Source organism: Rhinolophus sinicus, chromosome 2 (assembly GCF_057876585.1).
Source record: "Rhinolophus sinicus isolate RSI-liver-muscle chromosome 2, RSI-T2T, whole genome shotgun sequence".
Classification (NCBI taxonomy): Eukaryota; Metazoa; Chordata; class Mammalia; order Chiroptera; family Rhinolophidae; genus Rhinolophus; species Rhinolophus sinicus.
This window is the reverse complement of record NC_142502.1, coordinates 108,686,619-108,699,270: the sequence shown is the minus strand read 5'-3', so window position 1 is coordinate 108,699,270 and position 12,652 is coordinate 108,686,619. Positions and strand designations below refer to the sequence as shown.

The following is a 12,652-nucleotide window of genomic DNA, read 5'->3' as shown; positions in this document are numbered from 1 at the left end:
GTTCATCCATGTTGTAGCATATGAGCTTAATTTCTTTCCTTTTTTGCTGACTAATATCCCATTGTATAATAGACCACACTTTGTGTATTCATTTATTATTTGATGAACGTTTGGGTTGTTTCCATTTGGGGCTATTATGAATAGTGCTGCTATAAACATTTGTGTACAAGTTTTTGTGTGGACTTATGTTTTCATTTCCCTTAGTTATACACTTAGAAGTGGAATTGCTGGGTCATATGGTAACTCAATATTTAACCGTTTGAACAACTGCCAGCCTGTTTTCCAAAGGGGCTGCACTATTTTACATTCCCACCAACAGTGTATAAGGGTTCCAATTTCTCCACATTCCACCAACACTGATCTTTTTTATTAGAAATTCTAGTGAGTGGGGAGTAGTGTCTTATTGTAGGGTTGATTTGCATTTCCCTGGTGGATAATGATATTGAACATCTTTTTTATATGATTATTGGACTTTCGTATGTTTTTTTTAGAGAACTTTAAATTAAGATCCTTTGACCATTTTTAATTGGGTTGTCTTCTTATTATTGAGTTACAACCATTCTTTATACTCGTATATTCTAGCTACTAGTCCCTCCCTTACCAGATGCATGATTTGCAAAAAAATTTTTCCATTCTGTAGGTTGCCTTTTTTGCTTTCTTGATGGTGTCCTTAGAAGCACAAAGGTTTTTAATTTTGATAAAATCCAATTTCATTTTTTAATTTTTTTGCTTGTACTTTTACTGTCAGATTTAAGAAACCAATACCTAATCCAAAGTCATAAAGATTTGTACCTATGCATTCTTCTAGGATTTTTATAGTGTTAGCTCTTACATTTAGGTCTTTTGATCCATTTTGAATTGATTTTTATGTGTAGTGTGAAGTAAGGGTCTGACTTCATTTCTTTGCACATGGATATCCAGTTGTCCTAGCAGCATTTAATGAAAAGACTATTATTTCCCCCATTGAATTGTCTTAGCACCCTCTTCAAAAATCAATTGATCAGGAGTGGCCAGTTAGCTCAGTTGATTAGAGCGTGGTGCTCAGAACACCAAGGTTGCGGGTTCAATCCCCACATGGGTCAGTGTGAGCTGCACCCTCCACAACTAGATTGAAACAACTACATGACTTGGAACTGATGGGTCCTGGAAAACACACTTAAAAACAAAATCTAGTCTGGCAGTCTTTACCTTTAAAAAAAAAAATCAATTGATCATAAACGTGAGGGTTATTTTTGGACTCTCAATAATGTTCCTATTTAATTCTTTTAAATACAAAACAATAAATTGAATTGTTTTCTTAATATCATTTCTGGTTTATTTATTGGTACTATATAGAAATACAATAGATTTTTGGAGGTTTGTCTTGTATCCTGCCAATTTTCTGAATTCATTTATTCCAGTCATTTTTTTAGTGTGTTCCTTTGAATTTCTATGCATAAGATCATATCACCTGCACATGAGATAGTATTACTTCTTCTTTTCAAATATAGATGACCTTTATTTTATTTTTGTGCTCATTGTATCTTTTAAAAATGAAAACATATTTCATTTCTATTAAAAGTACCCTGTTATGTGCTGTTTTATGTATGTAATATCATGGCTATCTTGCCAGTTTCACAAAATAAGCTTAAACTCATCATTTTTAATACTACTTCATAGTATTATGTATGCAATTACTCCCCTAGTGATATTTGGGTGGTCTCCTTTATTTATAACTACAGTGAATGTCCTACACATATATTTTTACAAATATATTTTTACACAGTTATCCGAAAGTCTTCTGATTTCACATAACACTAGACTGTGGTGGTTGAACTGATGGTCTGACTAACTAGCTGGATGGACTGACTGACTGACTGACTGACTGACTTAAATCCCATTTCTGTGGTGTGTAATTTAAAAACAATAACTACATTTGGAACTCTGATTTTCCAGGCCCAGCCACACTTAATCTTTCCCAGTCTCAGAGGTTCCCTCTCTGCCTCTAAACTTCTCTGTCCCTGAAACCAACCTTGTACTCTAGTCCAATATGTGATCCAGTTAGTCCTCTAGTCCTAGTTCTACCACTTGCTAGCTATGTAACCTGGAGAAGGTAAGTAAGGGATTTATCTCCATTAGCTTCACATCCAGTTATCAACTCTTCACATTGCTCATGCAGGTTGGATTGAAAACATGTTTGTGTTTCATTTTTCTAGCCACTGTACACACCATCATAGTGGGTTTTTTAATACCTTATCCCTACTTATAGATTTAAGTGAGTGCTTCCCAGGTAGGATAGATTCCTGGGCTCCTCATAGCCTGCAGATCCAGACTGCCTCCCATCTTAGCAATATGCTCCTACCCTTCCAGTCTCCTCATCCTCTCCTACTCATGCCATAATTCTGCCTCTGCACCTCTGCTCATTCTGACCCTCAGACAATTCTCAAGGGTCAGCAATGACCTCTAGTTTCAAATGTAATGGACTTTCCCAACTTCATTTTCCCTCAACCTCTCTAAGGCCTTCTCTAGAGTACAGTCCTCCTTCTTGAACTCTTGCTTTGGCCTGGATGCTATTACACTGTAGGTGGGCTGCCTGGGGGGAGAGAGGCTCAGTTGACTCATTGCCTCTATGATTCACTTCCTCTCCTGCCTGAACAGGCTCTTCTCTTACAGTGATATCATGGCTAATGGAGCACGGGAAGTAGGGGAGAAATGCAGCATTTCGGATTGTGGTTAAAGTCACAATTTCATGACCATTTGGGTTTATCTTAAACATTCGTCTCCAGTATCCCATTGTATCCGGTTGAGAGAAAATTCCAGCTCCCGGCCCGCAAGGACGTGTAGATCTGTCCATGGTTCTGAAAGACTCACACTGGCAGGTTCTACTAATTCCATGAATGGCATTCTTACCGGCAAAAACTGCTCACTAATAAAAACTCTACAGTTGAATTTTTACATTTATTATTTATAAGCTTAGCACGTCTGAGTTATAGAACAACCCAGCAATAAATCAGAAATATAACATATAGAAAGACCCACAAAATATTGTTTTTATATGTCCTATACTGAAATGTACAGAACAAAACTAAAACAGACCACACGATAAAAGAGAAGTTTACTTTCAAATTTTTATCAGAATATAAAGAAAAAAATCCAGTATTATTGTGGAGGAAAGAAAAAACTCTAGATTTCAACTCTATCCCATCCTAACTTGTACACTATAGTTTTTAACCTCTGTAGACATTTTGGTTTTTTCCGTAATTAAGCTTCATTCAGTCTTACACATTTAACCTTCATTTTTAAATATTTTATGTAAGTATAGTTGGTGTACAATATTATTTCGGTTATATTAGTTTCAGGTTATATTAGTTACAATACAGTGACTCGACATTTTTTTACCTTACATTGTGATCACCCCACTAAGTCTAGTCATCATCTGTCACCATGCAAACTTATCACAGTTTATTGACTATATTCCCCTTCCCCTTTTTACCCATCCCCTATTCCCTCCCTTTTGGTAAACATTCCTTTGGTCTCTGTTTCTATGAGTCTGTTTTTATTTTGTTTGGTTTGGTCATTTGTTTTGGTTTTTTAAGGTACCAAATATAAGTGAAACCATACAGAATTTTTCGTTCTCTGTCTGACTTATTTCACTTAGCATAATACCCTCTAGATCCATCCATGTTGTTGCAAATGGCAAGATTTCTTTTATGACTGACTAATATTCCATTGTATAAATGTACCACATCCTCTTTATCCAGTCATCTATCAATGGACACCTAGGTTGCTTCCATATCTTGGCTATTGTAAATAATGCTGCAATGAACATAGGGGTGCATATATCTTTTCGAATTAGTGTTTTCATTTTCTTCGGATAAATACCCAGAAGTGGAATTGCTGAGTTGTATGTTATATCTATTTTTAGTTTTTTGAGGAATCTCCATGTTGTTTTCCATAGGGGTCGCACCAGTTTGCAATCCCACCAACAGTGCACAAGGGTTTCCTTTACTCCACATCCTCCATCAACACATTATTGGTTGACTTTTTGATAATACCCATTCTGAATAGTGTGAAGTGGTATGTCACTGTGGTTTCAATTTTGCATGGCCCCGATGATTAGTGATGTTGAGCATCTTGTCATATGTCTGTTGGTCATCTGTCTGACATCTTTGGAGAAATGTCTTTTCATATCCTCCGCCCATTTTTCAATTGGATTTGTTGTTGTTGTTGTTGCTGTTGTTATTGAGTTGTATGAGTTTCTTATATATTTTGGATATCAACCCCTTATTAGATATACCATTTGCAAATATATTCTCCCATTCAATAGGTTGTCTTTTCTTTTGATTGAAGGTTTCTTTCACTGTGCTGAAGCTCTTTAGTTTCGTGAAGTCTCATTTGTGTTATTTTTGCTTTTGTTTCCCTTGCTCGAGGGGGTGTGTCCAAAAAGATGCTATTTAGACTGATGTCAAATAGTTTACTTCCTATGTTTTTGTCTAGGAGTTTTGTAGTTTCTAGCCTTACATTTGAGCTTTTAACCCATTTTGAGTTTATTTTTGCATATGGTATAAGAGAGTCGTCCAGTTTCTTTTTTTTTTTTTTTTTCCTTTTTTCCCCTTCTTCCGCCTTCCCCTCCCCCCACTCCAGGTCAAGCTGTTGTTTCTCAGTCTAGTTGTGTAGGACACAGCTCCGTGGCCCATGCTGGTATTATGAGGCTTGCGCTCCCCTGGGCTGAGGCAGTCTTTCACCAGTCATCGGTCGGCTACTCACACCAACCTCCGGCTGCTCATGGCAGCCCATCTCCAGGGAGAGATGTTGTTCACAATCTTCACTATAGAGGACTCAGCTCACTGGCCCATGTGGGAATCGAACTGGCGACCGTCTCATTGGGTGCTCCAACCACCTGAGTCACCAAGCCAGTCGAGTGGTCCACTTTCTTTTTCTTTCTTCCTTCCTTCCTTCCTTCCTTCCTTCCTTCCTTCCTTCCTTCCTTCCTTCCTTTCCTTCCTTTCTCTCTCTCTCTCTCTCTCTCTCTCTCTCTCTCTCTCTCTCTCTCTCTCTCTCTGTTTGTTTTTTTCATGTATCTGCCCAGTTTTCCCAACACCACTTGTGACTGTCGTTACTCAATTATGTTTTTACCTCCTTTGTCATAGATTAGTTCACTATTTAAGCAAGGGTTTGTTTCTGGGCTCTCTATTCTGTTCCAGTTATCTATGTCTGTTTTTGTGCCAGTACCATACTGTTTTGATTTCTATAGCTTTGTAGCATAGTTTGAGTTCAGGCAGCGTGTTCCTTTTTTTCTCCAGATTCCTGTGGTTATTCAGGATCTTTTGTGGTTCCATATAAATTTTAGAATTATTTGTTGTAGTTCTGAGAAGAATGACATGGGTATTTTGATAGGAACTGCATTGGATCTATAGATTGCTTTGGGTAGTATGGTCATTTGAACAATATTAATTCTTCCAATCCATGAGCATGGTATATCCTTCCATTTATTTGTGTTCTTTTCAATTTTTTTCTTTGATGTTTTATAGTTTTCAGAATATAGTTCTTTTACCACCTTGGATAAATTTATTCCTAGGTATTTTATTCTTCTGATGCAATTGTAATGGGATTGTTTTCTTAATTACTCCTTCTGATTGTTTGTTATTAGTGTATGGGGGTGTGATGGATCTCTATCTATTAATTTTGTATTCTGCTACTTTTCTGAATTATTTTATTAATTTCCTGGTGGATACCTTAGGGTTTTCTTTTTTATTTGTTTGGAAGATAAGTATATATTAAACTAAATTAAAATTCTCTTACACTGACCAAAAATTGATCACATACACAATGCACACACTCCATAAACATACTTGCAGCTAGAGGGTACCCATGGGCTGGTGGCCAGAGTAATATTTGTTACACTGTCCAATTAATAATACTCAACTTCTTAGTGTTTTTTAATAATTTATTTTTTAATTACAGTTGACATACAATATTATATTAGTTTCAGGGTACAATATAATGATGATTAGATGTTTATATAACTTATGAAGTGATCACCTCGATAAATCTAATACCCAGCTGACACTATAATTATTACAATATTATTGATGATATTCTTTATGCTATATTTTACATCCCCATGACTATTTTGTAACTATCAATTTGTACTTCTATTTTTTTTTAATAGGACTTTATTGGGGAACAGTGTGTACTTCCAGGCCTTTTTTTGTTTTTCATAGTCAAGTTGTTGTCCTTTCAATCTTAGTTGTGGAGGGCGCAGCTCAGCTCCAGGTCCAGTTGCCATTTTCTAGTTGCAGGGGGCACAGCCCACCATCCCTTGCGGGAGTCGAACCGGCAACCTTGTGGTTGAGAGGACGCATTCCAATCAACTGAGCCATCTGGGAGCTCAGCAGCAGCTCAGCTCAAGGTGCCATGTTCAATCTTAGTTGCAGGGTGCGCTGCCCACCATCCCTTGCAGGAGTTGAGGAATCGAACTGGCAACCTTGTGGTTGAGAGGATGCACTCCAGCCAACTGAGCCATCCGGGAGCTCAGCAGCAGCTCAGCGCAAGGTGCCATGTTCAATCTTAGTTGCAGGAGGCAGAGCCCACCATCCTTTGCAGGACTCGAGGGATTGAACTGGCAACCTTGTGGTTGAGAGCCCACTGGTCCATGTGGGAATCGAACCGGCAGCCTTCGGAGTTAGGAGCATGGAACGCTAACGACCTGAGCCACCGGGCCACCCCTCAATTTGTACTTCTTAATCCCTTCCCCTTTTTCACTCAACCCCAACCCTCTCCCGTCTGATAACCATCAAAATGTTATCTGTATCTATGAGTTTCTTTCTATTTTATTTGTTTATTTTGTTCTTTAGATTCTACATACAAGTGAAATCACATTGCATCTGTCTTTCTCTGTCTTACATACTACTCCACTAGGCACAATACCCTCCAGGTCCATCCATACTGCCACAGATTGCAAAAACCCATTCCATGGCCGAGCAATATTCCATCGTATATTCATCCATCGATGGAAACCCCGGCTGCCTCCACATTTTGGCTATTGTAAACAATGCTGCAATGAACATATGGATGCACACATTCCCTTGAAGTAGCATTTTGGGTTTCTTCAGATACATACCCAGAAGTGGGATTACTGTGTCGTTTTTTTCTGTTTTGTTTTTTTTCATTTGTTTGTTTGTTTGTTTGTTTTTCTTTCTCCTTTGTTTTAAAGTCTATTTTGTCTGGTATAAATATTGCTACTCCAGCTTGTTTTGTTGTTTCCATTTTCATGAAATATCTTTTTCCATCCTTTTACTTTCAGTGTGTGTGTGTTTTTTGATCTGAAGTGAGCAGCATATATAAGGCTCTTGTTCTCTTCTCCATTCAGCCACCCTATCTTTTATTTGGAGCATTTAATCCATTTACATTTAAAGTAATTGTTGATAGATATGTAGTTATTGCTACATATCTACATATTGTCTTATTATTCATTTTTTGGATTTTTTTCTTCTTCTTCTTAAAGAAGTCCCTATAAAATTTTTTGTAATACTGGTTTGGTGGTGATGAACTCCTTTAACTTTTTCTTGTCTGGGAAGCTCTTCATCCATCCTTCGATTCTAAATGATAGCTTTGCTGGGTAGAGTAACCTTGGTTGTAGGTCCTAACTTTTCATCATTTTGAATATTTTGTGCCAATGCCTTCTGGCCTGCAAAGTCTCTGTTGAGAAATCAGTTTACAGTCTTATGGGGCTCCCTTGTAGTTAACTAGCTGTTTTTCTCTTGCTGCTTTTAAGATTCTCTCTTTGCCTTTAACCTTTCGCATTTTAATTATGATGTATTTTGGTGTAGGCCTCTTTGGGTTCATCTTGTTTGGGACTCTCTTCACTTCCTGGACTTCTTTTTTATTTTTATTTTTTTAAGATTTTATTGGGGAAGGGGAACAGAACTTCACTGGGGGAACAGTGAGCACTTCCAGGCCCCCTTTCCAAGTCAAGTTTTTGTCCTTTCAATCCTAGCTGTGGAGGATGCCCATTGAGCTTCAAGTTGTTGTCCTTTCAGTCTTAGCTGTGGAGGGCGCAGCCCAGCTCCAGGTCCAGTCGCCGTTTTCTAGTTGCAGGGAGTGCATCCCACCATCCCCTGCGGGAGTCGAACCAGCAACCTTGTGGTTGAGAGGATGCACTCCAACCAACTGGGCCATCCGGGAGCTCAGCGGCAGCTCAACTCAAGGTGTGGTGTTCAATCTTAGTTGCAGGGGGCGCTGCCCACCATTCCTTGAGGGACACGAGGAATTGAACTTGCAACCTGTGGTTGAGAGCCTGTGCTCCAACCAACTGAGCCATCCGGGAGGCAGCTCAGCTCAAGATGCCCTGTTCAATCTTAGTTGCAGGAGGCGGAGCCCACCATCCCTTGCGGGACTCGAGGAGTTGAACCGTCAACCTTGTGGTTGAGAGCCCACCGGCCCACATGGGAATTGAGCCGGCAGCCCCCAGAGCCAGGAGCACGGAGCTCCAACTGCCTGAGCCACCGGGCCAGCCCTGACTTCCTGGACTTTTATGTCTATTTCCTTCACCAGGTTAAGGAAGTTTTGTCATTATTTCTTTAAGTAGGTTTTCAATCCCTTGCTCTCTCTTCTCCTTTTGGTACTCCTATGATGTAAATGTTAGTCCCCTTTATGTTGTCCCAGAGTCCTCTTAACCTATCCTCATTTTATCTCTCTCTCTGTCTCTCTGTCTCTCTGTCTCTCTCTCTCTCTCTCTCTCTCTCTCTCTCTCTCTCTCTCTCTCTCTCTCTTTCTCCTGTTCTGATTGGGTGTTTCATGCTACCTTAACATCTAAATTGCTGGTTCAGGCCTCTGCATTATCTAATTTACTGTTGATTCCCTCTAATGTAGTCTTCATTTCAGTTATTGTATTCTTTGTTTCTCACTGGTTCTTTTCTCCTATGTTATATTTCTATTTTTATGTTTCCTATCCCTTTGTTGAAATTCTCACTTAGACACTGAGCATCCTTATAACCAGTTTTTTTAACTCTGTATCTGACAGACTGTCTGTCTCCATATTTTTTAGCACTTTTTCTGGAGATTTGTTCTGTTCTTTTTTTGGGACATGTTTCTTTGTCTCCCCATTTTGGCTGCCTCCCTGTGTTTTATTCTATGTATTAGTAGAGTTGCAATGTCTCCCAGTCTTAGCAGAGTGGCTTATGTAATAGATGTCCAGTAGGGCCCAGTGGCACAGTCTCCCTGGTCACCTGAGCCACACACTCCAGGTGTGCCCATTGTGTGTGTTGTGTGTGCCCTTCTGTTGCAGTTGAGCATTGGTTGCTGTTTGCACATCAGTAGAAGGGACTGACTCTCGGGCTTTTTGGTTGTGAGGACTAGTTGTGACTACAGTGGAAGAGCTTTTATGCAGGGTCTGACCCTATGGAGCAGGATTTTCTTTAGCAGGGCTCTGGTGCCTGCCCAGTCAGCTCTTTGGGTGTGTTATCCATAGAGGCAGCCGTGTGGTGTTGTAGCTGGAGCCGAAGCTGGCCACCATTCATGCCAGCTCCTGGAAGGGGCCCTGCCTCAGGCCAAGTTCAGTGGCAGCCTGTATCCTACTTGGGGCCACCTGGCATGAGCTGCAAAGCAATCTGAAGATGCCCATCACCTGAGCTGGGCTTGGAAGTGGTTTGAGAGGCCAAGCCATGAACCAAGGCCAGCTGCCATGAGTGCTGGGCTTGGGGCTGCTCAGCAAGAAATATGGGACATGCTGAAGTCAGATGCTGCTTGTTTGGGTTTTGTGAACCTTTGAGAAATGTTAGGAAAGTCCACAACATGAGTCAAGACTGGCTGTTTGTGTGGAAAAGTCACTGGAAACAGCGTGGGTAGGCCCACAAGTTGGATGGGGCAGGGTCTCAGGGAATCACCAGGGTGAGGCAATGAAGACTCAGACAGGAGGCCACCTGCATCTGCATGCGAGGAAGTGGGAGGGCTCAACAAAGAAGCAATAAATTCTTCCAACACTTCTGTCTGGGAGAAAGCTGTCCCTCCATCTCTCACCCTGGAGCCAGACAATTCAGTTTCTCCCCATATGTGTCTGGCACCTTTTGAGCTGCTGCCCCAGTGAGTGACTCTGTCAGTAAGTCCATGCACAGGCCCTTTAAGAGGAACACCCGGGAACCCAGAAGCCCTCCATCTCACTCAACCACATCTCTGCTGTTTTTCACAGCCTGAAGTTGTGGGGACTTCTCTTCCCAGGACTGGAACCCTGGGCTGGGGAGTCTGGTGTTTGGCTGGGATCCCTCACTGCTCCAGAGGGCCTCTGCAGCTGAGCTATCCCTCCTGATTTTTAACCACCACACATGGTTGTGGGACCAACCCGTTCTGTGACTCCACCTCTCCTACCAGTCTCAAGGTGGTTTATTCTGTCTGTCCTTAGTTGTAGGATTTCTGTTCAGCTGGACTTCAGGTGATTCTCTATGATGGTTGTTCTGTAGTTTAGTTGTAATTTTGATGTGGTTGTGAGAGGAGGCAAGTCAGCACTTACCTACTCCTCCATCTTGACTGGAAATCAGGGTGTTCTATATATAGTATCATGTCATCTGCAAACAGTGCTAGTTTTATTTATTTCTTTCCAATTTGGATGCCTTTTATTTCTTTTTCTTGTCTGATTGCTGTGGCTAGGACTTCCAGTACTATATTGAGTAATAGTGGTGAGTGGACATCCTTGCCTTATTCCTGATCTTAGAGAAAAAGCTTTCAGCTTTTCACCATTGAGTATATTAGCTGTGGCCTTGTCATACACAGCTTTTATCAAGTTGAGGTAAGTTCCTTCAATACCCCCTTTGTTGAGAGTTTTTATCATAAATGGACATTGAATTTTGTCAAATGCTTTTTCTGCATCTATTGGGATATCATGATTTTTATCCTTGGTTTTGTTGATGTGATGAATCACATTAATTGTTTTGTGGATGTTTAATCACCCCTTGCATCCCTAGTATAAATCCCAGTTGATTGTGGTGTATAATCCTTTCAATGTACAGTTGAATTATGTTTGCTAGTATTTTGTTGAGAATTTTGGCAATCTATGTTCATCAGGGATATTGGCCTGTAATTCTTTTTATATAATGTCATTTTCTGCTTTTGGTATCAGGATAATGCTGGCCTCATAGAATGAATTCAGAAGCATTCTTTCCTCTTTAATTTTTTGGAATAGTTTGAGAAGGATAGGTACTAATTCTTCTTCAAATGTTTGGTAGAACTCACCATCTTGTGAAGCCACGTGGTCCTGGGCTTTTGTTGGGAATTGTTAAAACACTCAAAGGTTTAAAAAAAAAAATGAAAGTCTCCTCAATTCTATATACTCTGCCCCCTCTATTTATCTTTGCAAACACAGCCAAACTTTTTGAAGATTATAACATTTCCTCCACTGCCTCCACTTTCTTCCTCCAAAATATTCCTCAGTCTTCTGACATCTGGGGTTTCCGACCTGGGCTGTCCAATGAAACTGCTCCCACCAAGATTATGAAAGCTCACTGCTGCCAAACCCAGGTGATACTCTTCATTCTTTATGCCATCATTCCTCAGCAGCATTCCACACTGAACCTTTCCTTCCTTCTTCCCTTAGCTGTCATTGCACCACACTTCACGAGGTCTTATCCTGTCCGCTGGTTCTTCTCTCCCTGCCCTCCTTTTATGTTCTCCACTTTCTTCCTCACTTCTTTTCTCTTCTCATGCTACCCACTTTCTGTGGATAATCTGTTACTCTCCTCCCACCTATAAGTTAATGCCACCTAAATCTATCTGCAGCCACCACCTCTCTTTCCCCAAGCTCCATTTTTATGAAACTTGTTTAAGGAAATGGCCCCACCATTCACCCAGTTGTCAACTAAGAAATATGGACTCTTGACTTGTCCCTCTCCCTCCCACACTCAGCAAAACAACCCCCAAGACCTGTCAACTCTACCTCCTTAGTACCCCCATAAAACTATTTCTCTTCTTTCCATTCACCACTACCTTCATTCTGGTTTCTATTCTTTCCCTGGGATTGCTGCAAAAGCTTCTGACCTCTCCCCTTTCTAAACCTTCTGCATGCTACAAGAGTAATCTAATGCACAAATCTCTTCTTCTTGTCTTAGGTTTAAGGTTCTTCAGTGTTCCTCTGGATAAAGCCTGCATCTTCTGTGTGGCTGACAAGCCTACCCCTCAGCTTCGCCTTTCCCCATGTCTCCCTTGTACCTTCTGCCCCAGCCGCGCCAAAAAGTCAGTCTGCCAAATCTGTCATGTGCTTTTTTTAGTTTTGGGGAAAGACAGGCTCCAGGACACTCCTCTTGGATTCCTTGCAGTCAGAAGTGCTGAGACGAGCTAACGAGAGGGGGAAATCAGAGCCCATGGAGGACAGCTGCTGGAGGAGCTGGTGTCTTAGGATGCCGTCCGGTGTGCGTGGGCTTTGAGCCTTTGTCGAGTCAGACTAGGCCGGGGCAAGGAACACGATGGCAGCACTCACAACCCACTGTCTTTCCGTTCTGCCAGTCTTTTCCTCATACCCTAGATCCTGCATTTTCATAGGGTCAAGAGACCTGGGTTCTATCTTGGCTCAGACTCTGGCCTGCTGGATGTCCTTGGACCAGTCTTAGCCCTAATTTATTTCTTAGGGATGAAGCTTAGGGAATTGCTGTGAACCTCAACCTTCATCTGTAAGCTGGGCAGGATG

At 40.9% G+C, this 12,652-nt stretch overlaps 1 non-coding gene across 1 annotated transcript; it reads left to right on the top strand.

Annotated features, from left to right (window-relative positions):
* The first annotated feature begins 1,008 nt into the window (after window positions 1-1,008).
* Window positions 1,009-1,082, top strand: TRNAL-CAG (transfer RNA leucine (anticodon CAG)). Its single transcript has one exon. It is a non-coding gene; the product is annotated as a tRNA-Leu (tRNA).
* Window positions 1,083-12,652: the final 11,570 nt, after the last annotated feature.